The sequence below is a fragment of the Oryctolagus cuniculus genome, chromosome 16 (assembly GCF_051225735.1).
Source record: "Oryctolagus cuniculus isolate XC-2025 breed Fujian yellow rabbit chromosome 16, ASM5122573v1, whole genome shotgun sequence".
Lineage (NCBI taxonomy): Eukaryota > Metazoa > Chordata > Mammalia > Lagomorpha > Leporidae > Oryctolagus > Oryctolagus cuniculus.
The window spans coordinates 3,314,638-3,331,909 of record NC_142882.1 but is presented as its reverse complement, the minus strand read 5'-3'; the positions used below and the strand labels follow the sequence as shown (position 1 = coordinate 3,331,909).

At 43.0% G+C, this 17,272-nt stretch overlaps 1 pseudogene; it reads left to right on the top strand.

Moving 5' to 3' along the window:
- The first annotated feature begins 768 nt into the window (after positions 1-768).
- On the top strand, positions 769-970 carry LOC149121396 (phosphatidylinositol N-acetylglucosaminyltransferase subunit Y-like; annotated as a pseudogene).
- Positions 971-17,272: the final 16,302 nt, after the last annotated feature.

Here is a 17,272-nt window from a genome sequence, read left to right as displayed (position 1 = left end):
TGCCATGAACATTGTGATGTCTCTAGCTCTTGTAGAATTTGCTGATTTTTCACCTTCAATTATGTCTACATTTGCTTATTTCTAGGCAAGCTGGTTTACTGAGAATATTTCCATAGTTGTTCCTTCTGATAAACTGATACATTCATCAACCTAAAATAACCTTTCTGGTTTCTTACAACCATTTCTGACTTAAAGTCTGTTATATCTAAAATTAGAACAGCTGCCTCAACTGTTCCAAGAACATTCAGGATAGTTTCCAGTTGTTTTATCAGTTCTTACCAGACACATAATGTAAGATGCAACTTAACACAAGACTCTAGTGTGATTTGATACTACATAAACTCCAAAAGCAGCAGCAGGGAGGGTGCACCAAGGGGTGGTCGCCAGTGGCCAGGCCATGCTGAGTGGCAGATGGCATGCTTACCTCAGTGCTGTGGGTGTCTGGGGTGCCTGCAGGAGACAAGGTCACGGCCCCCAGCAGATCAGAGCAGAAACCCCCTGCTGGAGTTTCTGATTGCCCCCTCTCCAAGAAGCCACTCAGATATGAAGCATTAATCGATGACATGAGTAATGAAATGCTGAGAAAAGCCTATCCCACTACTGACAGGATTCCTAACATCATGCCACAGGCAGCAAGGACAACCCAAAAAATAAAATAAATAAAAAAAACCAGAGCAGCAATAGATTATACTTTTTAAAAAACACACCTACATTTTCTCAATACCATATTCCTTTTGAAACAAGGTGACAGGTAATAAGTTCAAGAGAATGTTTCTGTCTCTTCTTATGCAGATAGTCCTTATTCCACTGACTTCTCCAGCTGGACTTAGGGGGAAGAAAATGTCCCACAGGGTATCCCAGTACCACCAGCCTCTGCTTCTACAGTTTGTTCCTGCCATGTCCCATAACAGGCTATGTGTTCTTGCACCTTTAGACTTGGATGGGCATTAAACTCTTCAGGCCTAGCTAAGGCAACCAGAGTCAAGGTGGTATACAAATTCATGACATGTTGGGCATTCATCTCTGAAAGTTCTACTTGGTAGAAATACTGGAGATCACTAATTGAGAAAACCAATTATCATGTTCATCTTGATGCAATGAGAAGAACACAATGCAATTTCTCTGACACTGTGGTTAAAAAATAAAAAAAAAAAAAGTATAACCTGAATCCAATCTTCTATCTATCAAAGCAATCTGAAGAACATTTTACAAAATTCTATGAAATAATGACTTCACTTTCAAAGCAGTCATGGTCATGAAAAACAAAGGTTGAGAAACCATTCTGTTCAGTACTTAAAGCAACATGTTTTCTAGGAAAGCAAACAAAAGCAACTAAGTATACGCAATGTCTGGGAGTAAACAGAACCCACAATATTTCATGATAATTAAAATTTTAATAGCCTGAAGAAAGAACCAGCCCATGGAGAGCTATGCCACTTTCAAAGAGGAAGAATTAACTTGAAAAACATGCCAATTTTCCCAAAATTGACTTCGGGAATCAGCGTAGTTTAAGTCAGCGGCCACGTACCTTCCTGGACCTCCATTCTTGACACATGTGCAAGGGAAGGTGTCAAAGGAAGACGACAAGCAGGAGCTGGCCACTGGTCAAGGAGCAGCCATTCACACCTGGAGCTGCTGTGCTTCCCAGAGCTCCACCCTAGACCGAGAAAAGCCCCACCTGTGGAATGGGCCTCCCTCTCCAGTCTTGCCCTCTGAGCCCCAGAGCTCAACCCCAGGCCCTGACCCCCACCACACAGACATGGTCAGCCACACCCCCGGGCCAGGTGTTGCTCACACGCAGGCTCCAGCTCAGTGCCCAGGGAGTGAAATGGGTCTGGCATCATGGCCCAGGCCTAGCGTTCTCAGCTCACCACAGTATTGCCTGGAAGCCCCCCACCCCACCTCCCAGTCCTCCTCTGAAGCAGGCCAAGCCCATTCCTCTACTCAGGAACAAACCAGAAGACCTCTGCTGGGGGCTGTAGGAACTTGTAGAGACCACCTCAGGCCAGAACTCTGCCACAGAGACTGCCATCTGGGACCTCCCACACCAGACCGGAAACAGAAGCTCTGTGTGCCTACTCACTTTAGCCAGAAGCGGAAATGCAGGGCAGCCCTCCCAGGGCCTGAAATGCAACCGCCGTGCATGCCTTTCACCTGCCACCAGGGGTCCAGTGGGTGAGCAGCAGATGGGAGGCAGGGCCACTGCTTGCTTGTGACCGACCCTCGTGGGGCCCTTTCTTCCCCCACACCCACAACGCAGACATGTTTTGATTGTTACCAGCTGTGGGAAGCTGCGCAGGACAGCTCCTGGCTTCCACAAAGAAGAATTATCAGTAGATCCACGGTTGGGAAAGACTGCAGAGGGGCCGGTAAGTCTCCGACATTCTGAATAAAGTGGAAATCATTCAGAAGTCAACAGAAACAAGACGTGTTTATGGGGTCTAGGGTCACCGTGAAGTGAAATGCGCACAGTGTTAAGTCACTTTTTCCTATTTTAGGGAGTAGATGACTGGACAAGAAACAGGTGAATCCAGTCACAGCCAATGAGCAGATTCCTACTACCCTTTAATAAATCCTCTTTAATAGGGCGTGGTGTGAGGGACCAGCACTGGGGCATAGTAGACTGAGCCTCCGCATGCAGTGCTGGCATCCCATATGGGTGCTGGTTTGAGTCCAGGCTGCTCTTCTGATCTAGCTCCCCGCTATGGCCTGGGAAAGCAGTGGAAGATGGCCCAAGTCCTTGGGCCCCAGCAACCACGTGAGAGACCTGGAAGAAGATCCTGGCTCCTGGCTTCGGATCAGGCCAGCTCTGGCCAATGTTCCTCTGGGGAGTGTAACAGTGGATGGAAGAGTCTCTTTCGCAAGCACTCTCTCTCTCTCTTTCTCTGCCTCTCTGTAACTCTACCTTTCAAATAAATAAATCTTTTTTAAAAAATTTTCATGGAATAATTGAATTATACGTTTAGGGGCAGATGTTGTGATGCAACTGGTTGCACTACGGATTACAACTGCATCCCATATGGAGAGTGCCAGTTCTAGTCCCACAAGCTTCACTCCCAATGCAGCCTTCTGCTAATGTATCTGGTGAGGCAGCAAATGATGGCCCTAGTGCTTGGCCCCTGCCGCCCACATGGGAGAACTGGAGGGAGTTCCTTGCTCCCAGTTTGCCTCACCGAGTTCTGGTTGTTGCAGGCATTTGGAGAGTAAATCAGAAGGTGGGAGTTATTCTCTCTCTCTCTCTCTCTCTCTCTCTCTCTCTGTGTGTGTGTGTGTGTGTGTGTTGCTCTCAGTCTCTTTCTCCTTCAAGTAGAGGAAAATAAACCTTGCTAGAAAAGAGAAAAAAGAAAATAAACATTCTTTAAAATAAAGTAATTTTAGGCTGGCACTGCTGCTCACTTGGCTGATTCTCCACCTGCGGCACCAGCACCCCGGGTTCTAGTCCCAGTTGGGGTGCCAGATTCTGTCCCGATAGCTCCTCTTCCAGTCCAGCTCTCTGCTGTGGCCTGGGAAGGCAGTGGAGGATGGCCCAAGTGCTTGGGCCCTGCACCCATATGGGAGACCAGGAGGAAGCACCTGGCTCCTGGCTTTGGATCGCCGCAGCACGCCGGCCGTGGTGGCCATTTGGTGGATGAACCAACGGAAAGGAAGACCTTTCTCTCATCATACTCTCTCTCACTTTCTAGCTCTGCCTGTCAAAAAATATAGTAATTTTAGATTTTTTATTTAAGTAATACTCCTGGATTCCTGCCTCTGCCGACTACCACCATTTACCATCTTCTTCCAACTACCATCCTCTGTCACTGAGATCATCCCAAATATCCCAAGAGTCTCCAAACTTCCCCCTTTGCCTCTCTTCAGATTGTTCTCAGCACAGCACACCAAGGGGTTCTTTTAAAGCATGTAAATTACATTTCGTTCTATGTCAAAGCCATGTAAGGCTTGCCAGTGACACCTTCCATTTCCCAGTCTGGGATTCGCACTCCCCACTGGTCTATGGCTTCTCACACTTCTCCCCATCTCTTTACCTCTCCTTGAACAAACCAAGAGACACACACATCCAGACGTCTGTTTGTACTTGAAATTCCTGTTGGGAATGCTCTTCTATCAAAAATATTTATGGAGGGCCAGTGCTGTGGTATAGTAGGTAAAGCCACGGCCTGTGACTCCAGCATCCCTTATGGGTACCAGTTCAAGTCCCAGCTGCACTACTTCCAATCCAGCTCCCTTCTAATGGCCTGGGGAAGCAGGAGAAAATGATCCAAATGCTTGGGTCCCACCACCCACCTGGGAGACCTGGAAGAATCTCCTGGCTTCTCACTTCAGCCTGGCTCAGCCCTGGCCATTGTGGACATTTGGGAAGTGACCCAGCAGATGGAAGATCAATATCTCTATCTCTTCCTCTCTCTGTGTAACTTTGCCTTTCAAATAAATAAATCTTTTACAAGGAAAGAAGAAACAAACAAACAAACGTCCATGGGCTCACTTCAACCCCTTCTTCCCACTGTTAGTGTTTCTGTGATTGAGCTCCCTCCACATTCCCTGTGGTGAATGCCATGTTCCCCTCTAATTTGCATCTGGAAGTGCTAACCTCCAGGGTGCCTCTATGAGGGCACCCCAGGGCACATGGAACATGTATGCCACCTTTTCATCCCATTATCCCTGTAGATTTTTTGCATTTGGAGATCCGCCCTGGGTGGATGTACTTAAAGTTTAACAAGATTGTGAAGACATGATGTATTAGGAAGAGAATCTTCATGAGGCATGGAATCAGCCAGCACCTGGTGTTTGCATTTCTGTCCTCCAGGGCTGCAAGAAAATGGATTTCTGCTGTTCAAAACACCCCATCAGTGGCAAATACCTGAGCTGACAAATACCTTCCTTATCTACTTGCTCCTTACTTTTCTCTACACCACAATCTGCTTCTAACATGCTATCTGTCTTATTTATTTTCCTTAGTCATACAGGAGTAGACCAGAATTGAAAAGAAAAAGATTGGGGCTGGTGCTGTGGCACAGTGTGTTAAAGTCCTGGCCTGAAGCGCCAGTATCCCATAAGGCACTGGTCCTGGTCCCAGCTGCTCCTCTTCTGATCCAGCTCTCTGCTATGGCCTGGAAAAACAGTGGAAGATGGCCCAAGTCCTTGGGCCCCTGTATCCATGTGGGAGACCTGGAATAAGCTCCTGGCTCCTGGTTTCAGATCGGTGCAGCTCTGGCTGTTACGGCCATCTGAGGAGTGAACCAGCAGATGGAAGACCTCTCTCTGTGTCTCTACCTCTCTCTGTAAGTCTTTCAAATAAATAATATTAATCTTTAAAAAGAAAAGAAAAAGGCTAAAAGCAAACAATAACCAGCTTCAAAAAGTATAAACAGAAACCACACTACACCCCACTCCACTAGACTAGAGAAAATAGCCAAGAGCACAAAATGACGAAATTTATAACAAAGGCACAGCAGCTAAAGCTGCCGCTACAACACCTACATCCTGTGGCTGAGTGCCATTCCTGTTCTGGCTATTCTGTTTCTGGTCCATCTCCCTGCTAATGCACCTGAGAAGGTGACAGAGGATGGCCCAAGTGCTTGAGGCCCTGCCAACCATGTGGGAGGTGGAGTTCCTGGCTCCTGGCTTCAGCTTAGCTCATCTGAGGATGTGGCAGCCATCTGGAGGAGTGAACCTGTGGATGCAAGATACCTCTCTCTGTGTGTCTATCTCTCTCTCTTTCTCCATCTCTCATGTCTCTGTGCAACTCTGCCTTTCAAATAAGTAAATAACCCCTTTTTTAAAACCAAAGATAAAAAAAAAAGATCAACAAAGATGAAAGTTAGTTCTGAAAAACTTCTAGGATCGTGGTTAGGGAAGAAAAACATGACCAAAAGTGAGAAAGGAATATTTGAATGTAACTTCAAAGGCTAAAAAAGATGATGAGAGATTATTTTGAACTCCAGGATCTGAAATTGGAAAAACAAAATTTCTTAGAAAAACATAACTTACTCAAACCACGAGGAGGTTCTGCAACATCAGCTTCCAGATACCTCATGTCTCTCCAGGAATTTTTTGTGTCTTCATCTGGAAGAGCTCAGGTAGGCACAAGGAGCATCCTGCACCTCTGGGTCACTCTTCAGGGAGAGGAAGAATACAGGTGGAGGTGCCTTCAACTAAGACAACAGGGACAATGTCGATGTTATTGATGAACAGAAAGGATACAAGAGATAACTCCTCACACCACAGTACCACACATCAGGCCACTATGCTGTTTTCTATTGATGCACGCAATTGATGGCTTAAAACAATGAACACAATTATCTTGCCATTTCTTAGAACTGGAAACCTGGGTACAACTTAGCTGGGTCTTGGGCTCTTACAAGCCTGGAACTGATACAAGCTGTGGTTTCATCTTAAGTCTCAACTGCTGAAGAACCCTCCCCCAAGCTTGATCAAGTTGTCACCAGAATTCTTTTCCTTGTTGTGATAAGAATGAGGAATATAGCTTCTCACCAGCTCTTGGCAGGGGTGGAGGTGGGAGTGGATGGTGGTGGAGGGTGGGGTGGGAATGGGGATAGGCTGCAGCTGGCCTTGGGGACTGTTGTAGTGCCCTGGTGTTTGCCTTTTCCATAGACAAGCCACAGGATTGATTTGCAAGGCCACTGGGATAATCTTTCACTCCCATCTGCCAAGACCAAGTGTTATATGAGGGTACTTCAAAAAGTTCGTCGAAAATAAAATTAGATGATACGTTAGGGGTGAACATTTGGTTCAGCAGATAAGATACTGCTTAGAATGGCCATATTCCATGTCAGAGTGCCTAGTTCAAACCCTGGCTCCTCCATTTCCTATCCAGCTTCCTGCTAATGCACTCTAGAAGGCAGCAGGTGATGGCCCCATGTGGGAGAACATCTGGGCTCCTGGATTCAGCTTGCTGTTGTGGCATTTGATGAGTGAACTAGCAGATGGAAGCTCTCTTTGTCTCTCTCCCCACCCCCATCACTCTTTCAAAGAAATCAGTCTTTAAAGAATGATGATGGTAATGTCAGTGACAGTGATGACATGATGATGATGATGAAATGATGATGGTGATGACAATGATGATGAAGGTGATGCTGCTACTGACAATGATCATGATGGCAATGGTAATGGTGACAATAATACCAATGATGGTGATGATGATAATGCTGGTGCTGGTGGCAAATTGAAATTCACTGAGTACTTACCATTTGCCTGGCATAGCTTTATTTCCTTCACTTGAAACTCTTAACTGAAGTATAATGTATATACAACAAAAGGCATGAATTTTAAGTACACAGGCATATGGATGGACGAACTTTATCTCTCTCTCTCTCTCTATCTCTCTCTCTCTCTCTCTTCCTATCCTACTCTAACTCTTTCAAGTAAATAAATGAATTTGAAAAAAAGTGTACCAAGTTTCTTTGGCCTTCATTTCCCATCTCTGATGTCAGCAAGGCACCAGGAGGACCCCTGCCAGGGGGTTCCATTTCCTGCTCTCAGGAAGAAAAGTGCCAGCACCTGCTATTTTTGAAAGCATCTTTAACTCAAAGTAAGCCATATGCCAAAATGGCATATTGTGGAGTGACCAATGTCAACCCCCTTTACAGACAGAGACCAAATGGAAGCAGCCTTAAACTCCTATGTCCTGAACCAGTTGCAGTCACTGAGATCAAGGTAGATCATTAAAATGCAGGTTCCCACACTTCTTTTGTCTTATTAGAGTTTCACATTGACTATATTTATTGTACCTACTACATGAAGGTACCTCAATAGGTTCAGTAGAAAATGGAATTTAAAATTGTTTATTGTGTTGCAAAATATTTTTTTAAATCTGCACATACATTTTTGTTCTCCATAATCCATGCCCCTTGGTTTGGACATTGTTTATCCCCCACAAGAGCTTGTGTGTTAGGACTTGGGTCCCCGGTGTGGTGCTGGGGCCTTAAAGAGGCTGTAGTCATGTCAATGGTGGCATCACCCACAGAAGAAACTAACACTCCTCTCATGGACTGCATTGGTTCCTGCAAGAATGAGTTGCTACAGAGACCAAGACTGCCCCTTCCCCAGCCCAGTCTCTGGCTTCCTATGGTCTTATGATCCTTCTCACACACTCTCACCATGATGTTATCCACTAGGATGTGGTGCAGCCAAGGGGCCCTCACCAGAGGCAGAACCCATGGGGCCTCCCACTCTTGCACTTTCAGCCTCCAAAACCATGAGCTAAATCACCCTCTTTCCTTTTCTGTCTAAACTACCCAGGTATTTTGTTATAGCAACAGAAAATGGACTAATGCAAGCACCTTCTGAGAGGGATAGACATTCCTACTATGAGTGCTCTCAGCTGCACTGAGACTCGAGGCCCAGGAGGCAGATCCAGGAATTCAATGGCAGGCACCCCACCCTCCAAGCTGGGGCCCTGGGGACTCTGCTAAACTGCAGTGTGGCCACTTGGAAGGTGGTTTGAGGAGCCCCAAGAGGTCCCTCCGGGACAAAAGACCACATCCCCACCTACTCACCCTGACACTAAAGCATGCCTTGAGACTCCTTCCTCTGAGAAAACACTTCATTTCCCAAGAGGTTCCTATTAAAAGCCATGAAATCAGGAGGCACCACTCCAGCTGCCACTCCTGCCAGTTAGCAGTGGCATCCATTTCCCCAAGAACTGGGGAGGTGGCAGAGATGGAAAGTGTGGGGAAAGCCATCTGGAAGGAGCATGGGGAACAGGGATTACCTCAGTGGATACTTGGAGTTTTGGCAGCTTTGAGAACCAGCGTGAAAGTTGAGCTGAGGCAAACAGGGCCATTGCCCTACTTGCCAAAACTTGCTGCTCTCACTGTCTTTTTTAAAGGCTCTGCTGGTGAAGACTTACCTTTCTCCACCTGCTCTGGAGAGAGATGGAACATGGGGCCCACCCTGTGCAAAGGGGAGCTCACCAATTCATTGACACTGCTGCAATGTAAGAGAGAGCGGCTGTCAGGTTGGGTCACCAACAGCACTGATCCTTATCCACAGATGCTTTTCCAGTAGTCAATGGAACCTTGTTGCTGCTGAAATACAAGTAAGGGGGCACATTTATATTCTAGACACTGAAACAACAGCATGATTTCTGGTGTTTTGAGAAAGCATCCCAAGCTACTTGAAATGACCACCTGAAGAAGCTCTTAAGGGGATCAGTCAGGACTACATGCCATGCAATGGAAACCAAGTTATCTGCCAGGGAGAAAATGTCACTTTTGCCTCATTGTTCATTGACTGCATTTCTAACTCTTGTAGAAGTATCTTATATACACTGTGGGCTACAGCAAACACAGCATTGTATATGTGATAAATCCCATCACTCATGGTCATGTCAAAATCATGTGAAAGCAATGATTCCAAGGAGGTATTCAGTGGACAATACAGCAAGGTTTTGCAGGATGCCCCAGAAACTAGGCATGCAAAACCAGTGACGAGAATCTAGAGAGGTAAATGTCTTCTGGGTAATTGGAAGGGTTAGCTGTCCAAAGAAAGTTTTTGAAACCAGAGATCTCACTACAGTGCTGTGAAAAAAATCAGAGACCCACGGAATGAATGGAACAGGAAATTTCTCACTGGTGGTGAAATCCCATTCTGAGGTGGTGACCCAGACTTTCCATGTCATTAAATGTTTCCATGTTTTAAAACTGATGACTATGAGGGATCAGTGTCACAGAAAAGAATCACCACATTTGCTGATGATTTTAGGATCTGGATATGAAACCTATTCTGGAGTGAAATACGTGATTCCTCAGTGACTGGAATCAACTCCACAAAGTCCACAAAGATGCCATTCTTCTGCATCTTAACTTTCAAATCACAATTAAACAGAATACCTTTTGGGCAGTCTGTTATGGCTGAAGCCACCCAGATCCACCTGAAATGAAGCATCAAGGAGACCATGCCACGGGCCAGAGAAGTGTCTTTGGGGGCCATCTGATAGAGGGAAGGAAACTGACCACTGTCACTCAGAAGAGGTTCAAAAGATCCAAGAGTCACTAATGAAAAATATGAGAAATCTCTGTAAGGTTATTGTTATATTGAACAAAATTATTCCTGAAGAAATTAAGCAAATGATGGATGTATCAGAAGATTTTAGAATATTTCATTTTTCTCATCTCCCACTATATGTAAACTTCCTAGTACATGAGTCATTAGACTCACACATTGAGAAAACCATTTCTCATTTTCACTCCCCCACACTACTTCAGGACAAATATGGCTACTCCACCAAATCTCTGCACACCTTCTCTTTAGATCACACACTGTGGCAAATGTATAAGGTCACTGTAATGTAAATTTTTGTGTCTAAGTAAGGCAGCTAAAGGTGATGTGCTTTTCTCCCTTTCCCTTGCACACTCACCTGTGGAACTTCGTAGAGTTCCCGGAGTGTTTCCATGTGGATAGTAATGCTTGTTCCTGATATTACAGCTATAGACTTGCTCTGTTTCTGACACGTGTTATTGGGAACGGGCTTTTCCAGTCCAGCAAGGCAGATGAAGAGAATCTCCATCACCACAACATCACTCTGCATGACATTATAGAGGTCGAATCCTAAGGTCACGTTGGGTAAAAGATGGGTTTTTTTTGTGATCTCCTCAAGAGCAAAACCAATGCAGAACATAATGTGTTTTTTTAATTTTTTGGACTGAAACCTGCATGAAAGGCACAAGGACCTTAAGGAAAATCCTCCAATCCAGATTATCTTCAATTCTACTGCAATAACTGTTACAAATGGATTGGTCATGGCCAAAAATTCATATGATCTAATCCTTCTCTGTACATTAGCAGAGGACAGAGTGTGAAAACTGCTGTATTTGCAGGACAGAGTCCTGAAAATAACAAAAGCTGATATGACCTTGATCCTGACCCTGCAGCCTAAATAATTATGAAAAACAAGATCTGCTTTTACACCACATGGCTGTCCATTCAGCCAAAGAACATGATCTCATTTATGGATGCACATCTCATCAATTTAAATCATTTCTGGCATTTAAATCATCTCCTAAGTTTTTATATTTGCCCTCTCTAAAGTTCATGAACACCTTGGAAGAACATTCCAGTTGTCCAAGAATGCATGACAAGGAAAGTCACATCATCTTTAGCATGCCTCCATAAATGTTTCCTCAATTCACAAACTACAATGATTCTTCTTCTGATCACATCAGTAAACGCTTCTTGAAATAGGAGTCATATGATAAGGCTGCAGGTTGTAATTGGAAGAAAGAACAATTCAACTGAAGGCTATGTGATCAGAAAGAGGGATGATGTCACAGCACTGAGAATGGTAGAGTGAAAGCCTGCCATGTACCCAGAAAAATCTCTTCCTCATCAAAGTTACCCATCAACCACCATCACAAGCCAGCATAATGAAATCAGATGCAGAGTTACAAGGAGGGAAACAGTGAAAAGGGGGAGCTCTTTAGAGAAGCCTAAACAATCACTGGGTGGACTTGAAACCTTGTGCTGTGAGACCTGTGATGCTTTACAATTAAGACAGTCATCCATTTTTAGAACACTAAGCATATCTTAAAGTAAATCATTAACAGTGGTATCAGTGTATTCCAAACAGGCCTTCTTCACTCAATTTTCCCTACAGAATTGAACATAATTGATCTATGCAGTGTCATATTTCCATGCAAAGAACACGATGCATTTCTACTTTCTGGGTTGTGACACAAAAATGTAAATGAGGAGTCCTTTGTATTTATTTCTGATGTCCGGTGTGTTGAGTCTTGATGAATGGACTAGATCATGCACAGTTTGTTAAGGGTTATTGTGTGCTCCAGAGAAAGTGACAGTTTTTCAGGTCTTGGTTCATGCTGCAACATAATATGTATGTATATATGTATATATGTGTGTATGTATATTATATACATATTCTCTCTATGTATTTATATATAGGTATTCTATAACCATGTAACAGTTGCTTTATATTGTTTTATATATAGTTCCTATAAATATTTGTTATCCAAATATGTCATTAATACTTTCTCTGCAGAATGAGGAAATTTGTAAATTCTTGCTAAATGAATCAAATAATATTCAGTTTTGTGTTTCATGTATCTCTGTTCCTCTCCTCATTCTTCTACACTTCTGTCAATTCCTCATCCTCTCATTTCTTTTTCCAATTCCTGTCCAGTAAGAAAATGTCTAGAAGGCTCTTTAACACACTAGGCATTTGTGAGCTTTGCCATTTCAAACTGTTTTATGCTACCTTCATTATCTCTAAGAACAGTTTATCAAGAATTACTGTATATTTGAGTTTTGGTGAACCCAGCATAAGACAGTATAGTGTCTAAATCTATTGATAGTCAATATGGCTTGTTTTTCCAAGTATCATCAACACAGGTATTTTCTCTTGGATTTGCTAAGATTAGATTATGATCTCCAATTTCCATGGCATACATCTTGGAGGAATCTTGCTTCTATTCATAGAATCTACTCTTGATGCTGGAAATTCACTATCTCCTTACCTGTGCCATTTAGGGTACACTTAAATGATGTGCTGCATGCATAACCATGGGGAATACTACTACTAAAATAAATGAATATTTCATAAGTTGGATGCCTTGTGCACATATCAAATTAGGCAAATTTTTAAAAATCAATGTGAATAAAATCGTAACACCAAGCCAATTTCCATTAGATATTTTCTGGAGAGATCTCTGGACATATGCCTAAAATACTTAATGAGTTGTATCACCTTGGTGGCACCAAATATGCTTCTCAAATCCATTGGCGCTAATGATAGTGCAATAATCTATGTCCTAATATCTACCTTCTATCAAAGATCTATGCAGAGTCAACCTACTTCCTGGAGCATTATAGTAAAAAGCACTTAGAAAATTAGCACCTTCATAAACAGGTGAGAAGAAAATTATGCTGTCCTACAAGATACTATAATTTGTAAGCATAAAATTTATAAATATATGTATATACATATGAAGCATTTATATTTAGCTACAAAAAGAAAGTATCCTAAAGAGGGGAAGAAGCAGAATAAACCCCCTTCTGAAATGTATTTTTACAGAATAAGATAGAATCAGGGACACATTGTGAATGTTGTAGATTTCAATCATTGAAGTTCTTATGGTATATTCATCATTAAAATATAATTATTATTGTAGTTGTGCAAAGCTGTTGCCCTGAGATTACTTTTACCTAGTAAAAAACTTACTTTCTTGAATATCATTCTCCTTTAAAACTGTAGAAGAAATGAAATGTTCTCATAGCCCCAAATCAAGCACATAGAAGAAACGTTTGTGAGCACATGTGGAAGAGCTCATGTAATTCAGGTTGGTTCATTTCAGTGTATGGGTTCTGTAAGAATCTGCTACTGAGGTGCATAGCCCCTGAGCTGATGAACGGGGACAGGGAAGGACAAGAAAATACCAACCAGACTTTGTTTCCTCCTATGATGAGATAACATTTCCTGAACCATTCAAGGTGCTAGGCAAGAAAAAATGTCTTCTTCGTGTCCAGAATTGTCAGTTTTTACAAGGGACAAATGATGGACAAGAAGAGACAAAGAACACATTTCTTTATTCATTTGCAGACCCCAAAAATTAGCTGCTATGTAAATTAATGGAAAATGATTTTAGCAAGAACTTACCATCTGCGTGTGAGAATATTCTGGAAATTATACATGGTTCTTGGAAAGAAGTATGTGCAAAGGGGGAAAAGCAGCAATCTCAATACATCCATCCTTGTAAAAACTCCATGCCATCTGGAAAAATGTTGTTGCAATCATCATAACAAGAAACAAAGAGATACAGCTGCAGAAAGAGCAACAGAATAATCAAAGTGAAGATCCTCAAAATCTGTGAAAAACCCTAGGACAGGACAGCATTTCAACATGCAGTGTCATGCAGATGCATACATATAGTGTGTGTGTGTGTGTGTGAGAGAGAGAGAGAGAGAGAGAGAGAGAGAGAGAGAGAGAGATTGCCTGAATCAAGCTACTTTAATACTGCTCCATCTGATGTCTTTCCACCAGCTGTCCACTCATCCATGGGGGAATCTGGAACCCTTTCTGCTCTGAGGATCTGTAGCTCAGGTCTTCTGACCTGGTGAAAAACACAAGAAACAAAGCATGTTTGTGAAGATCCTCTTCACCACAGGTGTCAGGATTTTCCCCAAGTCCATGGATGCAGACTCAAGGGAGAAACCCCTGTTAGTTACATTTGGTCCAAGGGCTTTGTCAAAAACCTTTCCATGAACTTTTTACAATTATGTACCTGGACTGCATCAGAGGACACGAACGGAGGCATCAGGTGTGGATCTCATTAAGGTTTCAGACCAGAAATCTCCAGTGTCACACACTTCAAAGACCCAGAGAGCAACGGGGCACCCAGTGTTCTGGGCAGGCCCACATTACCTAGATGCAACACAGACCCCAAACCAATCCTGTTTAAGTTCCCATTCGGTATGTCAAATCACCACATCTTCAGTTGTAAAACATGAAACTCTTCCATGTTGCTGTTAACCGTGGTAATCTCGTGTTGATCTGTTTTTGCACCTTCAACCTTGGTTGATGCTCTCATTCGAACTAGGGACTCTTTGACTACTTACCACTTTTTACTACAAAGCAGACAATACCAGCCAGAAGTCACCTCTTTATTCCCACCACAACAAACACCAAGGGCAGAGTAATGCCTGCAGACTCTTGCATTGCTTGGATACAAGCAACTTTCAGGATGCTTATGTAGGTCACCATCAGGGCAGCTACATACCTTTAAACTCTGTTAAAACCCACAGACTGCACAACACAAGAATGAACACAATGGATAGCATGTGCTGCAGGCAATAATGATGATCAACACTGACTAATAATTTGTGCTTGCATGCCAGTGTGATATATTGCTAATAAAATAAATCTAAAAGGATGGGGTAAAGAGGGCATATAGGAAAATGCTATTATTCCACTCTGAAGTTTTCTGAACTCAAACTGCTGTCAATGAGATGCCTAATATTTTCAGCAAAACACATTTTCCATTGCCTAGCCACTGCTCTGATGCCATAAGGGAGATTTTGAATAGAGGCTCGTGCAAATTGAAAATGAGTATAGCCACAATGCACACAAAATTCACTGACTTGCATAAAAATTAGAACATAATGACTTGATGAGTTAGATTTATTACCAGTACAGTGATGAAACTTTCGCCTATTCATTTAAACAAGAAAAGTCAATCTAAATCAGAGAAAATATCTCTTATTTTGTCTCATGTGTAGAAACTAAAAGTAGAGTCATTCTGAATGCACACAGTTCACTGAACAAAGGTTGAGAACAGAGATGACGAAGTCCACGCAATGAGAAGGCTTAGAAATTGCATGGAAAATGTGTGTTATGAATATGTGTGTTTGTAATAAAATATGAAAATGTGTGTTTGCAATAAAACTGACTAATGAGAAGAGATTTCACATAGTGTTACATGCCTTACACCTTGGAATTGCAGAGCAAGGAAGAAGCAGGATTGGGAAGAGGCACCATATCACTGCCAGGGGCATGTGCTCATCCTCTGACCTCCACAAAGTCCTATGGGATATAAAGGCAGAGAGCGCATGTACAAGCGGTCCTACTGTTTCAATACACCTGCCTTGCTAATTCTGATGCCGGATAAGATTTGAAAGCTCTGAGGGCTCCTGTGCAAGGTGAAACTCTTGCTGAGGGCTGCTGTTGCCAATCTCACCTGAGTCTTTGGTGCACAAACACCTATTTGGATGAAGTCTCAATCTAGGGGCAAGTGGTGGTCTACACGAGGGCCTCCGTAAACTCCCAGAGTTGCATGATAAAGATCTCTGGAGGTGGTACTGTGGTGCAACAGCATAAGTCTGCACTTCTGGCACCGGCATCCTACATGAGTACTGATTCATGTCCAGCTGCTCCTCTTCTGATTCAGCTCCCTGCTCTATCACCTGGGGAAACAGTGCAGGATGGCCAAGTTCTTGGGCCCCTCCACTCAAGTGGGATACAGAAAAAGCCCCTGGCTTCTGGCTTCGGATCAGCTCAGCTCCAGTCTTATTGGCCATTTAGGTAGTGAACCAGTGGATGCAAGATCTCTTTCTCTCTCCCTCTGCTTTGCAAATAAGTAAATAAATATAAGCTAATAAAACATTAATGAAGAGACCCAATGGTCTCTCTAGGTGGCATTTAGCACAGTCCTGTGGAAAAATTCCAATCCATCATCAGCCATGGGTGTGCTCACAGGGTCTGAGGGTTACCTTGATCCCCTGAAGGAATCCAGACTTGTGCAGAAGAGCAAGAACAGACTCCCTAACACCCACCATTGTTGGACTGCAAAGACAACCTGAATGTTGTTCTGCAGCACCAATGTTCATCTGATTTCAATGTAAGGGGATCCATAAGATCCCAGAAGAACCAAGAAAAAACATATCTGTACACAACATTCTCTGAATAATATGATAATTATTGTTTCTGAGGAATATGGTTGTGCATGGTTTATCTATTTTTCTTTATATTTAATTTTGGATTTAATTTCCCATGTGTACATCTTGTATAATAAAAAGATAAATGATGCTTCCACATTGAAAATAAATGCCCATGCATTTATACCTAAACTATGAGCACTCCTATTTTAAACAAAAAAAGGAAACAAGCCAAGTCAGAATAGAATAGATTCTTCATATAATGAATACACATATGTGTGACTCAATTATTTCTAATAAATCCAAGTATCAATGAGACACTATTTGCACATACCAACTCAGGCCACCTGTTAAGATAACCAGTGTGAAGGGAATAATAGTGTTATAACTGTCTAGAATGCATCATTTTAATTCTTGAGGATTTCGGACATATGCCTGAAATACTGCATCACATGAATTGCTTGGTTAAACCAATTATATGGTCCATTATAGTGGATTCTCAGAATCCATTGGCTTAAACCATAATGCAGGGGCCAGTGCCATGGCTCACTTGGATAATCTTCTGCCTGTGGTGCCGGCACACCATATATGCGCCAGGTTCTATTCTTGGTTGCTCCTTTTCCAGTCCAGCTCTCTGCTGTGGCCTGGCAAGGCAGTGGAGGGTGGCCTAAGTGCTTGGGCCCCTGCACACACATGGGAGACCAGGGAAAAGCGCCTGGCTCCTGGCTTCAGATCGGTTCAATGCCGACTGTAGCAGCCATTTGGGGAGTGAACCAATGGAAGGAAGACCTTTCTCTCTCTCTCTCTCTCTCTCTCACTGTCTGTAATTCTACCTGTCAAATAATAAAAAATCATAATGCAAAGAACG